This window comes from Phyllobates terribilis, unplaced genomic scaffold (assembly GCF_046119375.1).
Source record: "Phyllobates terribilis strain yellow unplaced genomic scaffold, ASM4611937v1 Scaffold_4__5_contigs__length_816908805, whole genome shotgun sequence".
Lineage (NCBI taxonomy): Eukaryota > Metazoa > Chordata > Amphibia > Anura > Dendrobatidae > Phyllobates > Phyllobates terribilis.
Window position 1 is genome coordinate 270,525,194 of NW_027362764.1, and position 19,002 is coordinate 270,544,195.

The window sequence follows — 19,002 nt, forward strand, 5'->3', positions numbered from 1 at the left end:
TTAGCTTTCTCAGCTCTGCTTCATGCTAAATCTAAAAGCTCTGATGGTGTCAGAACGGCTGCACCCAGTAATCTAAGTGATACATCATTGGATTCAGCTTCTCTTTGCCTACATCATGCTGCTCTCAGATCAGGTAGCAAAAACCTGCTGACAGATTCCCTTTAATGAGATTTCCCTCTTCCAAGCTGAATTTTTTAACATATTATGCTATATTTATTGCTTTATGTCTAAAAATATGGGAGATACTCGCCTTTACTGTGTTTTTTATTGCAAATAATAAAAGTTTGGTTTTAAGCACTTGCACAACTGGAGTAAATTTATCAATTTTATTGCTAGTCTAGTGGGAGATTATCCTGGAGATTTCAGTGATCTCAGCATTAGCCATAATGGGTGCATTAAAATAACTTATCTATACCCTCAGTGTAATAAAAACAATGAGAAGTAGCAGATGTATTCAACATAATATGCCAGAGACACAGTAAACCTCTTCTGTGAGAAACCACCCCTTAGGGTTAGGGTGCTTTCACACTGTGTTTTCTCACGTTTGGTTGCCCAGTCGGGGTTTACTTCCAAACCCCTCCCCCTGCAAAACGGGGTTCGGGTGTATGCGCTGACAGGGACATTGACTATAATGCTGCTGACAGAGTGAACGTGCGCTTTGCCATGCATCATTTGCGGGCATATACGCCTAATGGAGCCGAACACCCAGACGCAGTCTACTACCAAACTTCAAGCCTGCCAGACTAGATGAGGAGTATAACTTAGGCTGTGTACACACGGTGCATTTTTGGTGAGTTTTTTCCCAGCAGAAATGAGCCAAAAATGCTAGGGAATCCTTGTGCCAGCTAATGCAATGACAATCCTGACGTGCTGTGCACATAATCAGGAATTTTCCTGCTAGGATTGTCATTGTGTTTAAATCTGCAGTATGTCAATTCTTTGTGCGATTTTGCAGCGTTTTACACCCACAGATTTCAAAACACAGGTATAAAAATATTTGCGGATTTGCTGCAGATTTTTGCTGCGTATTAGACTACTCCTCCCATCAGCCAACGGCCGCTCCCGCTCATAATAGCGAGAGCAGGCGTTACTAAGGGGAGAAGTAGTCTCTTCAGCCAGTCGCCTGTGCTCAGTGTAAAAAAAAAAAGTTAAAATAAATCGATATTAAAATAAAAACACTTTATACTCACCTACCGCCATAATTGCGCGTGTACCACGCAGAATTTTCTCAAGCAGCACTGGTGCAGTAAGTGAGGTCACCGGAGATCAAAAGCTGACCATCAGCTGATTGAACTCCAGTGACCTCACTCCCGGCAGCTCAGCACTATGCACCGACAGGAGTGATTACACTCCTGTCAGTATATAGAGTGCTGTCCTCTAGAACAGTCACACCAGTGATTGCTGATTTGACTGCTCTAGAAGTGACCCAGATCCACCGGAAGCCGCTCACTCTGCTCTGCCACTCCGCTCACAGCAATACCCTGGCCCCGATACCTGGCCAGGCCCGGTCCCCAGCCAGATACCGGTCCGCCTCACCTCTTCTTCCGCCGCCGCCCTGCGATCCCGCTCCACCACCACAGCAATACATCGGCACCAGGCCCCCAGCACCCCAGGTACGAGGCCACCAGGGCACCAGACCACCAGCACCCCAGGTACCAGGCCACCGGCCGCCAGCACCCCAGATACCAGGCACCAGCACCCCAGGTACCAAGCTCCCAGCACCCAGGCACCAGCACCCAGGACCCCAGCACACCAAGTACCAGGCCCGCAGCACCCGGCCCCCAGCACTCCAGGTACCAGGCCCCCCGCACCGCGGCCCCCAGCATCCCAGGCAACCAGCACCCCAGGTACCAGGCAACAGCACCCCGGCCACCAGCATCCCAGCCCCCAGCACCCCAGGTACCAGGGCACCAAGCCACCAGGTACCAGCATGCCTCCACTTCCGCCGGCTTCTTGAAGGACCCTGCCTCCTGTGACACCAGCTCCACCTCCCCCCCCAGGTAAGATACCTATTCAGACTATAAGACAGACCCCCATCTTATAAAAAATAATTTTTTTCATATTTTCCTAAAACTTGGGGTGCGTCTTATGGTCTGGCGCGTCTTATAGTCCGAAAAATACGGTACTTTTTAAGGCAAGCAGTCCCTCAGGTGTGTCATTTGGGACCACCACAGTCCCTTAATGCTAAGTGAGTGTGATGGCAACTGGTAAAATGAATGGTGTTATTAATTTAAAACAACTCGTTCAGCAAAAATAAGCCCTAACACGGCTAAATCAACAGAAAAAAAAATTAAAAAGTTATGACTTTTTGAAAAATGTGGAGGAAAAAACAAGCACAACAATGAAAATTGGCAGCGACAGAAAAGGTAAAGTGTGCAAACTTATTCAACTGAGCACTGGAAATGGCCAAACCTCCAACTCCTCAATTTACTAGACTCCGACATACCTGGCTCATGTTTAAGTGATAAATTTACGGCAGTAAAATAGTAACATCAGGCTTTTAATGACCATTATGATACAATAATCAAGCTATTTCCTGTTCACTCTAGCAGTTCTGAGATGAGTACAGGCATTTCTTCCCAGTCCCTTTTTCCTGTGATCTGTAGAGGAGGAGCTTCACTAATGAGCATGTACAATGGTGTGAAAAGTGTTTGCCTCCTTCCTGATTTCTTATTCTTTTGCATGTTTGTTATATTTAAATGTTTCAGATCACAAAACAAATTTAAATATTAGACAAAGATAACACAAGTAAAAACATAATACAGTTTTTAAATGAAGGTCTTTATTATTTAGGGAAAAGGAATCCAAACCTACAGTGCCCTGCGTGAAAAAGTGATTGCCCTCTAAACCTAATAACTGGTTGGGCCTCCCTTAGCAGCAACAACTGCAACCAAGCATTTGCGATAACTGGCAATGAGTCTTTTACAATGCTCTGGAGGAATTTTGGCCCACTCATATTTGCAAAATTGTTTTAATTCAGCCACATTGGAGGGTTCATTCAGAGCATGAACTGCCTTTTTAAGGTCATGCCACAGCATCTCAGTTGGAGTAAGGTCAGGACTTTGACTAGGCCACTCCAAAGTCTTAATTTTGTTTCATTTTGTTTTTCTTAAGCCATTCAGAGGTGGACTTGCTGGTGTGTTGTGGATCATTGTCCTGCTGCATAACCCAAGTGCACTTCAGCTTGAGGTCACGAACAGATGGACAGACATTCTCCTTCAGGATTTTTTGGTAGACAGCAGAATTCATGGCTCCATTTACCACAGTAAGTTTTTCAAGTCCTGTAGCAGCAAAACAGCCCCAGACCATCACACTACCACCACCATATTTTACTGATGGTATGATGTTCCTTTTCTGAAATCATGTGTCACTTCTACACCAGATGTAATGGGACATACCTCTTCCAAAAAGTTAAACACTTGTCTCGTCAGTCCACAAAGGATTCTCCCAAAAGTCTTGGCGATCAACGAGATGTTTTCTGGCAAAACTGAGACGGGCCTTTATGTTCTTTTTGCTCAGCAGTGGTTTTCGTCTTGGAACTCTGCGATGCATTCCCAGTCTATTTCTTATTGTGGAGTCATGAAAACTGACCTTAACTGAGGCAAGTGAGGCCTGAAGTTGTTTAGATGTTGTTGTGGGGTCTTTTGTGACTTCTTGGATGAGTCGTCGCTGCGCTCTTGGGGTAATGTTCGGCCATTCTTGGGAAAGTTCACCACTGTTCCATGCCTTCGCCATTTGTGGATAATGGCTCTCACTGTGGTTCGCTGGAGTCCCAAAGCTTTAGAAACGGCTTTATAACCTTTTCCTTACTGATAGATCTCAATTACTTTGTTTCTCATTTGCTCCTGGATTTCTTTGGATCACAAAATGATGTCTAGCTTTTGGTCTACTTCACTTTGTCTGGCAGGTCCTATTTAAGTGATTTCTTGATTGAGAACAGGTGAGGCAGTAATCAGGCCTGTGTGTGGCTAGGGAAATTAAACTCGGCTTCCCAAAGATGCGATAAACCACAGTTAAAATATAAATTAAGCGTGGGGGTGGGGCAATCACATTTTCACACAGGGCCCTGTGGGTTTGGATTTCTTTTTCCCTTAATAATAAAGACCTTCATTTAAAAACTGCATTTTGTGTTTACTTGTGTTATCTTTGTCCAATATTTAAATTTGTTTTGTGATCTGAAACATTTAAGTGTGACAAATATGCAAAAGAATAAGAAATCAGGAAGGAGGCACACACTTTTTTCACACCACTATACATAAAGTGCAGCACAGACTCATCTTAACTAAAAGCCAAGATCCTTAGATCAGGAATAGAACAGACATTTATAGGAAATTTCATAACTTTCCCAAATTCTTATTAAAAAATATTCAGCACAAACTGCATTGTACTACTGTACCAATGTATTATACATTTTAGGAGTCGGAGTCAGTCCATTTTATACCAACCCACCAAAATGGACACCGATTCCACGACTTCGACTCCACAGCACCGATGGCAACGTAATATTTTACCGATGTAAATGGATGCGATTAGGTTCTAGCACGTATTGCAGGATTGTATAAAAAAAAAATGGAACAAATAAAAAAGCGCAGCAACATTTGCAAAAAGGAATATTGATGCGATTCTTTTATAAGAAATAAACATATTTTGGACATCAAACAAGAAAGAAGCTTTAAATAAAGGCAACAATAAGCATGTAATCCATGGGGTTTATGTATAAATGCTAAAATAGTTTTGTGCAGTGAAAGGCGAATTCTCGGCAGTGTGTCATTGTAATAACACTGCCCACTTGACGCGTTTTAAATGCGGAGAACTAATGCACAGCCAATGTGAAAAGTTAATTCTAGTCTCCTGGCTATTTTGCATAAAAGCACTCATACAGGCCATTAGATAAAGTTGATGTAAATAAGTTTTTGCCATTCTCATTTATAACAGGGGGGAAAAAAAGAGGTAATAGTTTCTTTTACGCGGAGGAAAATATATACTTTGAGAACTTAGTGCACTGAAGCATTTTCCAAGCTGTACGGCACATAAATACACAGAAAAACTTCAACAATTTGGCATGCTGATGCGCCATTTCATGTTCTGACAGGTATCTTTTATGTTAAGTTAAAGTCTGACTAACTGTGATTTTGGGAGGCATTTTGTCTTGCTGTAAACAAAGGAAATGGAAAATGATTTGTAAAATACAATTCTCTCGGAGTGCTCAATTGCTGAGGACAATACATCACATTCGAAACAACTAAAGTATGAAAAAAAAAAAGAAACAGTAAAAGGAAAAATATTTTTCTCTGTGCTTTGAAAAAAAAAGGAAAAAAAAAAAAACAACCATTTTTTTTTTTGGGCAGCACCCCCTTTAAATATATATATTTATATTACTTGAAAGGAAAAAGCTTGCTAGTGCCAGGCCTTCTTGGGTAAACACAAGCTAGCGTTAATAAAAAGAAAATCAATAATTTTTGTTAAATTTTAATAATCCTGAAAACCTACAAATAAAACCATCAGCGGCTTGAGTTGAGATGACAGTTAGCCCCGTCTCCATGGCAACGTGATGAAATAGTACGAGTCCTGACTTGAAGCAAAGCGGAGCCATGAACAGAGTGACATTTACCCCATACAAGAAGACTCGCAGCTTTCCTTTCAAAAATCAATTTCTTAAAGAACATGTTTTTAGGGTTTTTTTGTGTTTTTTATTTTATGTACTGAACTTTCAATTAAACACACAAGTCAATTCAACTGTCCTGAAAAAAACAGAAAAGTCAACATTACTAAAAGTATACTTAGTACCAGGAAATTCTAATAGCAATGAACATAATAGGTGGCAAATGGTTCAGGTATCAAGGAAAGTGTTCTTTATTCCGTCACATATGAAACATAAATGGAAGGTATGGCAGAGCTTCATAGACTCTATGACAATCTGTCTTCAATGGTACATTCAGATGGCTGTCAAACGTCACCAAAGGGTGGTTCTACCATTTAGATAGATGGTCACTAAGAGAATGACCATCATACTTATCAACTCTCGAAATGAGATAACTATATCTACCCGGCTCTGCAGAGACCTCCAGGAAACATTTGGTTTCCCGTGAGGAGCACAGAGACGGTTTGTCTTCAAAGTGTGCCCCAGCATCAAAATGAACATTCAGCAGAATCTTCCAAAGCTTCATAGACCTCCACTACATTCTGTCTTCTATGCTAAAGGCATATGGCTGCCAAACGTCACCAAAGGATGGTCCTACTGTTCACACTGGTAGTCACTAACAGAATGATAATCATAATTGGCAATTCTCTAAATTAGATTATTAAATCACCCAACTCTGCAGGGACTTCCAGGAAACTCTTGGTTTCTCCTAAAGGGCATAGGGATGGTTCCTCTTCAGAGTGAGAACCAGCCTCCTTCAGTGGAATCTTGCAAAGCTTCATAGATCTCCATGACGATCTGCATTCAATGCTACATGAACATACAGTAGCTGCCAAATGTCACCAAGGATGTTTCTACCATTCAAATAAATGGTCACCAAGAGAATTATGATCATACTTGCCAACTCTCAAATTGAGATTAGCAAATCTCCCAAGCTCTACAGAGACTTCGTCTCACGATTCCTCCACTCAGTGTGGTGAGTGGCAGCTCAGCAGTCCAATCTGGGGCAGGGGGCATGCTGAGCTGTCAGTATGGGGAGTGACAGTCCAGTCGTCCAACCAGGGACGGGGTGTGCTGGGTTTCCTACAGGTGTCTCTTGTTTAGAATGATTACCAGGCCATTTAACTGGCTGTCCGCCTCTAATCTCTGCCAGTTGTAGCTTAGCTCATATGGTGTGCGCTTGCTCTTTTCCCTGTGTTTCTGTATTTGATCTTTGCTGCCAGACCTTGGACCTTGACACTGACCATCTGTTTGTCTTGATCCGCTAACCTTTCCGGAATTCTGACCTTGGACTGTGACCTGAATATGCCTTTGCCTTACTCCTTTGTTTATGACAAGCCCTCTTAGTATCTGACCCCAGACTTCTTTTCTACTCAGCCTCACAGCTTGCCCATAAGCAGTGACTACTGTCACACCTCCAAGAACCTCCCGTGTGGGTCACAGGGATGGTACGTCTTCAGAGTGAGCCCCAGCATCCAGATGAACCTTGAGGGTATTTGTTGTCACAATTTTTAAAAGTTGGCAAGTGTGATAATGACAGACATGAGCACAAATCTACGGTGAAATGAAAAAGTATTCATACCCCATGAACTTTTCCCCCTTTTTTTCACGTTACACCCACAAACTTAAAATGTATCTTACTGGGATTTTATGACATATACCAACATGAAGTAGCAAGTATTTGTGAAGTGTAACGGAAATGTTACATGGTTTTCTAATTATTTTAAAAGCATTAGTCTGGAAATTATAACAAGCATTTGTAATCAGCCCCCTTGAGTCCATACTTCATAGTACTACCTTATGTTGCAATTACAGCTGCAAGTCTTTTGGGGAACGTCACTACCAGCTTTGCACATCTAGAGACTGAAATTTTTGCCCATTCATCTTTGCAAATTAGCTCTAGCTCAGTGAGATTGGATGGAGGCGTCTGTGAACAGCAATTTTCAAGACTTGCCACAGATTCTCAATGGTATTTAGGTCTAGACTGTGACTGGGCCATTCACACACCTGAATATGCTTTGATTTAAACCAGTGTTTCCCAAACCATGTCCTCACGGACCCCAATGCATCGTGTTTTCAGGATCTCCTTAGTATTGCACAGGTGAGAGAACCTTTGGCAGTTTCTGATGTCTTAATAATAATTCTATAATCTGGGCAATACTAAGGAAATCCTGAAAACATATCCGTGAGGACTGGAGTTTGGGAAACACTGATTTAAACCCTTCTATTGTAGCTCTAGCAGAATGTTTAAGGTCATTGTCTTGGTGGAAGGTGAACATATGCCCCAGTCTCAAGTTTTTTGCAGCCTCTAACAGGTTTTCCTACAGGATTGCCCTGTATTTAGCTCCATCCATATTCCCATCAACTTTGACCAGCTTTACGGTCACTGAAGAAAAATATAACCACAGCATGATGCTGCCACCACCATGTTAGACAGTGGGGATGGTGCTTTCAGGGTAATGGGCAGTGTTAGATTTCCGCCACACATAGCGTTTTGCATTTAGCCCAAAAGTGCTACTTTGGTCTCATTTGGCGAGAGCACCTTCTTCTACATACTAGCTGTGTCCCCTACATGTCTTTGGCAAACTGCAAACGGAACTTCTTATGGTTTGCTTTCAAAACTGGCTTTCTTCTTGCCATTCTTACATAAAGACCAGATTTGTGGAGTATATGATTAATAGTTGTCCTTTCGACAGATTCTCCCACCTTAGCTGTGGATCTTTGCATCTCCTCCTGAGTGACCTCTTGGTTGCTTCTCTCATTAGTGCTCTTCTTGCTTAGGATGTCAGTTTAGGTGGACGACCATGTCTTGGTAGGTTTGCAGTTATGGCATAATCCTTCCAGTTTTGGTTGATGGACTGAAAAGTGCTCCGTGAGATGTTTTTTTATAACCAAACCCTGCTTTACTCTCTTCAACAACTTTATCCCTGACCTGTCTAGTGTGTTCCTTGGTTTCATGATGGTGTTTGATCCCTATTGTTCTAAAAAAAAACGTTGAGGCCTTCACAGAACAGCTGTAGTTATACTGTAGTTATAACGAGAATTAACTACACACAGGTGGACTCAATTGAATAATTATGTCACTTCTGGAGGCAATTAGTCACTCAGAATTAAATTTAGGGGTATCAGACTACAGGGGGCTGAATAGAGTGCAAAATATTTAGAAAACCATGTTTCATTTATTTTACACTTCACAAATACTAGCTATTATGTGTTTCATGTTTCATTTAAAATCCAAATGCAATACATTTAAGTTTGTGGGTGTAACAGGAAAAAATGTGGAAAAGTTCACGGAGTATAAATACTTTTTGAAGGATCTGTATCTTTCTACAAACTGAAATGAATTAAACCAATTCAAGGAAAATGAATACTTTGTTATATTAAAGGAAGATCCAGTGCAGGACTCCAAAGAACAAAGGTAAGTCATGTACCACTCTTTAAGGCCCTGTGATACGTATAATCCGGGTAGATTTCCTGCAGTTTTCTATGCCACTGAATCATAGCGTAAAACAGAACTCAAAATGGGGCTGGACTTGTGCAACCATACACTTGTGCACTAGAATCATTCATATTTTGTACTTCGTAAACATAAAATTTGGGACCCCCTTTATTAGGCATCCATTAGTAAGGATTGCAAGACAAATCCAGTTGAAATGAAAGCCAACCCAGCGATAACGCCAGCCTAAATTCTTTACATTCAACTGCAACTGTACCAAGGCCAGGGGGCAAATACATAATTACATGTCAGCCATTTACATTTATAGGCCAACATTTAAGTCTTGACAGGCCAGATGCAACGGAAGACATTCTGAATGGTTGCTTCCAGTATGATGGTCCTATGCCCTAAGACAGTGATTTCATGGAAGTAACTAGGTTGGAAATATCTCATTTATTTTTTTAAATTGTACGGTGCCATTCTTTTCATTCCATCATAAAAAAACAAGATTCTGGGGAACACAAGGCTTTTAGAGAATGTGGTTTGGGAAACACTGCCATATAGGAAAATATGGACAGGTCTTTTCTTCATTAAACTTTTTTTAAAAGGATTGACTGCGATTTATAAAAAATTGCTCAAAAGCAGGAATTTTTATAAAATAATAAAATAATCATTTACAATATAATAAGAGAATGCTAACGGCTATTACAAACCATACGATCTCCATATAAAGTAAACCACAGTGCATAATGATACAGTTTCACGGTATTACTAACTGGCACTAGGTGGCAGTTCAAGAGACCTTTAAGGCTATGTGTCCACGATGCAGAAATGCTCAGGATTTTTTCCTGAGCGTTTCTGCGTCTTCCTGGCAGAAAAAAAACACATGCGGATTGTACATGCGTTTTCCTGCCAGGGACATGCGGAGGTGAAGCATTCTTCACATGCATTTTCGCATGCGGGTTGACAAGCCATTTTAGCATCACTTGGAAAGCGCTTGACAACTTGGTCACGCTATATAAATCCATGCAAACGGCATGGATTTATATAGTGTGACCCGAGAGAATGTCAAAAAATAAAAAAATATATACTTACCCTCCGATGGCACGAGCTGTCTTGCTTCACCATCCCGGCTGCCGGCAGCGATAGAGTGAAGGACCTGCCGACATCAGCGTCGCGTGACCCGTCACATGACTGACGTCAGCTCAGGTCCTTCAGTACATCGTGAAGTGCCGGGAAGCAAGGAGGAGCGCAGCCATTATTTTTTATTTTATTCTTTTTTTACAGCTTTTTTAATGGTACCTGGGTGTGGATGAGACTCTCCTCTCCTCTACACCCGGGTACCATCTGCACATTAGAACGCGCCAATTACGCAAGTACTAATGCAAGTAAATGGCGGCGAAAAAACGCAGTACTACCAATTATTTTGCGGAAGTGTTGCGTTTTTTTCCGCAATGATAATCCGCAGCGGAAATTTCCGCAGCATGTGCACAGCACATGCAGATCATCATTGGGGGACATGGCAGGCCTTCTACCATGCGTTTTTTAAGTGTTTCTGCAGCATTTTTGCCACTGTGGAAACACTTAAAAAACGCATCGCGGGCACACAGCCTAAAACTCATCAATGCTTAGCTCCTAGCGTCCATTTTACTAGTCAAAACCCATTCAAAATAGAAAATTCCATTCCCAGTGGTCTTTCCTTATTGGAATCGAGCCTGCCACATCTTAATTTAGCTCTGTGTTTACTGATCCAAACACAATAAATGACTTGGGCAAATAGTGCTTATTGCTAAAAACCAAAGCAAGCACTTGTAGAGCTCAAAAATCTAAGCGCAAACACTATTTGGAAAAGTCAAGAACCCCCTCCCTCAGATCAATGCCTTAAAGTTTGAGTAAAACTATATTATGGAATTGTACAAATATTTCACAAACTATTACTATATTACCGTATTTTGGCGGATTATAAGCCGCACCTGAAATTTCTGGGTGCAAATTAGGAAAAAAAAATTTTTTAAATAAAATGGTGCGCCTTATAATCCATTTTACCTGAGGGGGGCGGCGGTGGTGGAGCAGGGGTTACAGGAGCCAGGTTCACAGACAAAGGAGTTTGGCGGCGGCGGCGGCGGCTGCGGTAGGAGTCGAGCGATGCTGCAGGCCCAGTCCTCTCAGCAGGGTCGCTGATTCAGGATGACTTGGGCAGTGGTGGCGGTGGTGCTGTGGGCCCCGTCCTCAGAAGAAGGACATAGCACTGCAGTGGGCTTAGGGAAAATGGCCGCCGGAGCATGCGCAGATCGATAGTCTCTCGAGATTTCAATCTGCGCATGCTCCAGTGGCCATTATCCCGAAGCCCATCATAGGGCTATGTACGGGAGAGGGAACCTTTGCTCACTGCTGAATTCTTTTGAGAGGACGGGGCCCGCAGCATCGCCCCACTCCCGCCGCCACCACTGCCCAAGTCATCCTGAAACAGCGACTCTGCTGAGAAGACGGGGCCCGTAGGATCACCCGACTCCTGCTGCCACCGCCAACCTCTTGTATCTGTTACCCAGCTCCACCAACGCTGGCCCCCAGGTAAAATGCCATACCTTCGTATTACAAGACGCACCCCATTTTTCCTCCCAAATTTGGGGGGGGGTTTTATAATCCGAAAAATACGGTACTACATTTGAGTATTCCCAACTACAGTCCTAGATATATTGTGTAAGCAGAACAAGGTCACTCTGTATGGCAGCCAGCATTGTGTTATCCAAACAAAACAGTAAGTGACAAGCGAAAACGGGGCAGAAGGAACAGATTCTTAGATTTTGGGTAACATTCAAAATCCAAAGCATAGCTTTACTTCCTTTACTTGCTTATATTGTGCCATCATATTCCGCAGCACTTTACAGACATCATCATCATAAGGTAAGTAAAGGGAAATCTAGCACTGCCATTCGTCAATAAAAAAAATTATTGAATTTTATTAATAATACATTAAAAAACAAAGAGGAAGAAAGTTTATGACGAAAGCTTAAAAACGAACGCGTTTCAAGTGGAAAGGCCTCCCTTTATCATAGCCTAAAGAAAATTAACTACACAGAAGATATATATGGAAACCAAAAGACAATCCAAAACATGCAATTTACATATATGCTTATATACACATGTATAGACTACAGGATACAACTACAAGACGATCAACTATTTAGGGGTACATGACATTAGTATAATATAAACAATATTTTCTGCAAAAGCAGAAAAACAAAAAAAATCTATGAATATATGCAAATCATATCGACAAAAATTTACCATTAACATGAAATACAATATGTCACACAAAACAGTCTCAGAATCAGTGGGATCCGTTGAAGCGTTCCAGAGTAATTACCACATAAAGTGACAGTGGTCAGAATTGAAAACTTTGGCCTGGTTATTAACCACTTCGCACCAGAGCCTGTTTTTGCCTTCGTGACCGGGCCAATTTTTTCAATTCTGACCACTGTCACTTTATGAAGTAATTACTTTGGAACGCTTCAACGTATTCCTGTGATTCTGAGACTGTTTTTTCATGACATGTTATACTTCATGATAGTGGTAAAATTTCTTCGATATAACTTGCGTTTAATTGTGAAAAAATCGGAAATTTGGCGAAAATTTTGCAATTTTCAAACTTTGAATTTTCATGCCCTTAAATCAGAGAGAGATGTCACACAAAATAGTTAATAAATAACATTTCCCACATGTCTACTTTACATCAGCACAATTTTGGAACCAAAATTTTTTTTTGTTAGGGAGCTATAAGGGTTAAAAGTTGACCAGCAATTTCTCATTTTTCCAACAAAATTTACAAAAACATTTTTTTAGGGACCACTTCATATTTGAAGTCACTTTGAGGGGTCTTTATGACAGAAAATACCCAAAAGTGACACCATTCTAAAAACTGCACCCCTCAAGGTGCTCAAAACCACATTCAAGAACTTTATTAACCCTTCAGGTGCTTCACAGGAATTTTTGGAATGTGGAAGAAAAAAATTAACATTTAACTTTTTTCACAAAAATGTTACTTTAGACCCATTTTTTTTTATTTTCACAGGGGTAACAGGAAAAAATGGACCCCATATTTTTTTGTGCAATTTCTCTTGAGCCTGCTGATACCCCATATGTGAGGGAAAACCACTGTTTGGGCGCACTGCAGGGTTCGGAAGGGAAGGAGCGCCATTAGACTTTTTGAATGTAAAATTTGTCTGAATAATTAGCAGACGCCATGTTGCGTTTGGAGAGCTCCTGATGTGCATAATGTCACGCTGTCTCTGTATACTGGAGGTAGGGGGCCTAAGCTGACCCTAAGCTGGGGCCCTGACTAATCCCTCAACCTGGAGGTACTGTTAAAGGTACAGAGGTCCAGGCCGCCAGCGTAACCCCTACCTCCTGAGGATCCCTGCACCTAAGTAATCTAGTCCTGAGAAGGACCCCGATCACAACAAAAGGGGACAAGTAATAATATGCCCACACACAGTACTTAGACGAACGAGACAGTACAAGGGAAAAACCAAAACCACCTTGCATACAAAAACTACACAACTACAACAGAGGGAACACCAACGGGAAAGGAGATAAATGATAAAGCGAGGAAGGGAAAAAACTCTCCGAATACACTTATCTCTGAAACTCCAAATACCACGATCCGCTCTGTTAGTCTGCATGAAATGCTTTCACCGACACTTCCCTAACAGACCAGCAGGCATTTGAAGGAGTCTCACTACAGCAGCATTGATTGCAGCTGGGCGAGGCTGGACCTCGTCTAGCACAGAGAGAGAGAGAATTAACTCCCTCACTGCCGAAAAACACAAAGCACCAAAAAGTCAGCTGCGAGAAGTCAGGCTGTGTAATCGTGACGATCTTCGTGGCGACACACCCGTGACAGTACCCCCCCTTCTACGAGGGGCCTCCGGACCCTCAGGGCCAGGTTTATCCGGGTGAGTCGTGTGGAAGGCCCGAACTAATCGGTCTGCGTTAATATCCGACGCAGAAACCCACATCCTCTCCTCAGGACCATACCCTTTCCAATGAACCAGGTACTGAAGGGACCGGCGATTAAAGCGTGAATCGATGACCCTCGATACCTGGAACTCCAAGTTACCATTGACCACCACTGGAGGGGGAGGTAAAGGTGACGGTACCACCGGCGCCACATACCTCTTAAGCAACGATCTGTGGAACACGTTGTGAATTTTAAACGTAGGGGGGAGGTCAAGACGGAATGCCACCGGATTAATTATAGAACTGATTCTGTACGGCCCGATGAACCTGGGACCCAGTTTCCAGGAGGGAACCTTAAGTTTTATATTCCTGGTAGACAACCATACCCGATCGTTCACACTTAGGTCCGGACCAGACACTCTCCTCCTATCAGCCATACGTTTGTATCGGTTCCCCATAGTATTCAGATTCTTCAGCACCCCTCTCCATACTGAAGCGAGTGATGAGGAAAATCGTTCCTCCTCAGGAACCCCCGAAGAGGCCCCCCTACTGAAAGTACAAAACTGGGGGTGAAAACCATATGCCCCAAAAAACGGGGACTTACCAGTGGACTCGCTCCGCCTATTTTTAAGAGCAAACTCTGCCAGAGGTAAGAAAGAAGCCCAGTCCTCCTGGTTCTCTGACACAAAACACCGGAGATATGTCTCCAAGCTCTGGTTCATTCGTTCCGTCTGACCATTGGTCTGAGGATGAAAAGCCGATGAGAACGACGAATGCATCCCCCGCCGTGCACAAAACGCCTTCCAGAACTTGGACACAAACTGAGACCCCCGATCAGACACCACCTCGGAGGGTACCCCGTGAAGCCTCACAATCTCCCCAATGAACACCTGCGCAAGAGTTTTAGCATTAGGGAGAGCAGGAAGAGCGATAAAATGTGCCATCTTGCTGAACCTGTCCACTACAACGAGTATGACCGTTTTACCCGAAGACGGAGGGAGGTCCGTAATAAAGTCCATAGACAGATGAGTCCAAGGACGCTCCGGGATCTTCAAAGGTAAGAGGGCCCCAGACGGATGGGTATGTGAGGTCTTAGAGCGCGCACAAACCCCACAGGACGCGACAAAAGTTACCACCTCCTTATGTAAGTTAGGCCACCAAAACCGACGCGAGAGGAGATCCACAGTTGCTTTACTCCCCGGGTGTCCTGCAAAAACTGAGTTATGGTGTGCCTCGATCACCTTTTGTCGCAACTGATCTGGAACAAACAGTCTCCCCGGAGGTCCAACAGGGGCGTCCCCCTGAGCCTCCAATACCTCCTCCTCCAGCTCAGAGCATACTGCCGAAACCACCACCCCCTCCTGAAGGATAGGAATCGGGTCGTCCGTATTCCCGGCCCCAGGGAAACTACGAGATAAGGCATCCGCCTTTACATTTTTTGACCCAGGACGATATGTAACGACAAAATTAAACCTGGTAAAAAACAATGACCACCTAGCTTGTCTGGGATTCAGACGTTTCGCGGACTCCAGATATAGCAGGTTCTTGTGATCGGTGATAACGGTGACCGGATGGACTGCCCCCTCCAAAAAATGGCGCCACTCCTCAAAAGCTAACTTAATGGCCAAGAGTTCCCTATTGCCGACATCGTAATTCCTCTCAGCGGACGACAATTTTTTAGAGAAAAAGGCGCACAGATGCCACTTACCAGGGGACGAACCTTGTGACAATACTGCTCCCACCCCTACCTCGGAAGCGTCTACCTCTACAATGAATGGCTGTGACGCATCAGGTTGAATGAGTATGGGTGCCGAGGCAAAACATTTTTTCAAGGAGGAGAATGCTTGACAAGCCTTGTCAGACCACCTAGAAAAATCCGTCCCCTTTTTAGTCATGTCTGTGAGAGGCTTAACCATGGACGAGAAATTACGAATGAACTTCCGGTAATAATTAGCAAACCCCAGGAAACGTTGTAGTGCCTTAAGATTCTCTGGCCGATCCCACTCAAGAACTGCCCGCACTTTCCCAGGGTCCATACGAAAACCGGACGCTGAAACCAGGAAGCCTAAAAACTGGAGTTCCTGTACGGCGAACACACACTTTTCCCATTTGGCATACAGTTTATTATCCCGCAAGATCTGTAACACCTGCCTAACGTGCTCCTGATGAGACACCAGATCCGGCGAGTAAATTAAGATATCATCCAGATATATGACAACAAACTGTCCCACCAGGCGGCGAAAAATGTCATTAACAAAGTGTTGGAACACCGCCAGGGCATTAGTCAGACCGAATGGCATGACAAGGTTCTCATAATGCCCCTCCGGAGTGTTAAACGCCGTCTTCCACTCATCCCCCTCCTTCATCCTAATCAGATTGTACGCCCCCCTGAGATCCAACTTAGAGAACCATTTGGCGCCCACGATCTGATTAAAGAGATCGGGAATAAATGGGAGCGGATACGGATCTCGGACCGTAATCCGATTAAGTTCACGGAAATCCAGGCAAGGGCGTAGGCCTCCATCTTTCTTCTTAGCAAAGAAGAACCCCGCAGCCACCGGTGAAGATGAAGGTCTAATATGCCCCTTAGCCAGACTTTCTGAAATATAATCCTTCATGGCCTGCCTCTCAGGACCAGAAAGGTTATACAACCTAGCTTTAGGTAACTTGGCCTCAGGGAGCAGTTTTACAGAACAGTCATACTCGCGATGAGGAGGTAGTTCCCTGACACCCTTTCTCCGAGAATACATCCTCAAAGTCCGCCAGAAATGGAGGTAAGACCCAAGGAGTAACCGCACCGATGACCGTGTTCATGCAGTTTTTATTACAGAATTTACTCCATTGGCTTATCTCTCTGGTTTGCCAATTAATAACCGGGTTATGCTTAGTTAACCAAGGAAGGCCCAACACTATAGGAGTGGGAAGACCCTCCAACACGTAGCAAGACAACAGTTCTTTATGTATCGCCCCCACTTGAAGTTTTACGTCATGCACAGCTTGCAAAAAACTTCCCTGACCGAGAGGCCTGGCATGGATCGAGAATATGGGGATGGGTTTAGCCAACTCACTCAATCGCATACCTTGAACCCGGGCAAACCGAGCATCAACCAGATTAGCCCCGGCCCCACTATCCAGAAGAACAGATATCCTCTCAGTTCTCGTACCCACCACCACCTCCGCCGGTACGAGAAACTGAGACGAACCTAGGGACGAAATACCTACTCCCAGATTGCCGTCCACCACACAACCTGGGATCAACAGTTTTCCGACGACTCTTCACTCTGCAAGGGACGGGATGGACACCCCCCAATAAAATGTCCCTTTCTCCCGCAGAAGAAACACCTTCCTGTCTTATGGCGCACCACCGGTCCCCTCCCTCGAAATGATGTCCCTCCTAATTGCATAGGCTCCTCTGGACTGACCAGGGGAACCACCATATGAGGGGACCTTGTAGGAGGTGGAGTCATCACAGGGGGTAGAGTTATCCCGCACCTCTCCCGAAGCCGTCTGTCAACGCGAATAGCAAGGGCCATAGCGGCTTCCAGTGACGCGGGAGAGTCATACTGTGCCAACACATCCTGTAATTTGTCGGATAAACCTTGACAAAACTGGCTCCTAAGAGCCGGGTCATTCCACTGGGTGTCCGTGGCCCACCTACGGAACTCCGAACAGAATTCCTCCGCCGGACGATCTCCCTGCTGAATCCTACGTAACTTAGACTCAGCAAGGGAGATCCGATCTGGGTCATCATATACGAGTCCCAGAGCAGCGAAAAACCTATCCACTGACTGGAGAGCCGGGGAGCCCGGGGGAAGAGAGAACGCCCAAGATTGTGGGTCCCCTTGTAGGAGCGAGATGACAATTCCCACCCTTTGTTCTTCACTCCCCGATGACCGAGGCCGCAGCCGAAAGTACAACTTGCATGCCTCCCGGAAAACAAAAAACTTGTCCCGCCCCCCAGTGAACCTGTCAGGGAGAGCTACTTTAGGTTCTGGTCCGGCTTGCTCCTGAGGATACAAAACCTTGGACCTAACGTCCGCCAGCTCCATGGACAAACTCTGCAACTGCCGAGCTAGACCGGCTACTGGATCCATGGTAGCTGGAGAAAAACTAAGTGGTCGGTGAAAATGTCACGCTGTCTCTGTATACTGGAGGTAGGGGGCCTAAGCTGACCCTAAGCTGGGGCCCTGACTAATCCCTCAACCTGGAGGTACTGTTAAAGGTACAGAGGTCCAGGCCGCCAGCGTAACCCCTACCTCCTGAGGATCCCTGCACCTAAGTAATCTAGTCCTGAGAAGGACCCCGATCACAACAAAAGGGGACAAGTAATAATATGCCCACACACAGTACTTAGACGAACGAGACAGTACAAGGGAAAAACCAAAACCACCTTGCATACAAAAACTACACAACTACAACAGAGGGAACACCAACGGGAAAGGAGATAAATGATAAAGCGAGGAAGGGAAAAAACTCTCCGAATACACTTATCTCTGAAACTCCAAATACCACGATCCGCTCTGTTAGTCTGCATGAAATGCTTTCACCGACACTTCCCTAACAGACCAGCAGGCATTTGAAGGAGTCTCACTACAGCAGCATTGATTGCAGCTGGGCGAGGCTGGACCTCGTCTAGCACAGAGAGAGAGAGAATTAACTCCCTCACTGCCGAAAAACACAAAGCACCAAAAAGTCAGCTGCGAGAAGTCAGGCTGTGTAATCGTGACGATCTTCGTGGCGACACACCCGTGACACATAAACAGTGGAAACCCCCCACAAGTGACACCATTTTGGAAACTAGACACCTTAGGGAACTTATCTAGATGTGTGGTGAGCACCTTGAACCCCAAGGTGCTTCACAGAAGTTTATAATATTGAGCTGTAAAAATAAAATCTTCACATTTTTCCCACAAAAACATTTTTCATCCCTTAATTTTGCATTATCATAAGAGTAATAGGAAAAATT

General features: G+C 44.1%; 1 protein-coding gene across 1 annotated transcript in view; it reads right to left on the minus strand.

Moving 5' to 3' along the window:
- VPS41 (VPS41 subunit of HOPS complex) overlaps window positions 1-19,002 on the minus strand; it is a 308,457-nt gene that overhangs the window by 266,812 nt on the left and 22,643 nt on the right. The window lies entirely within an intron of this gene.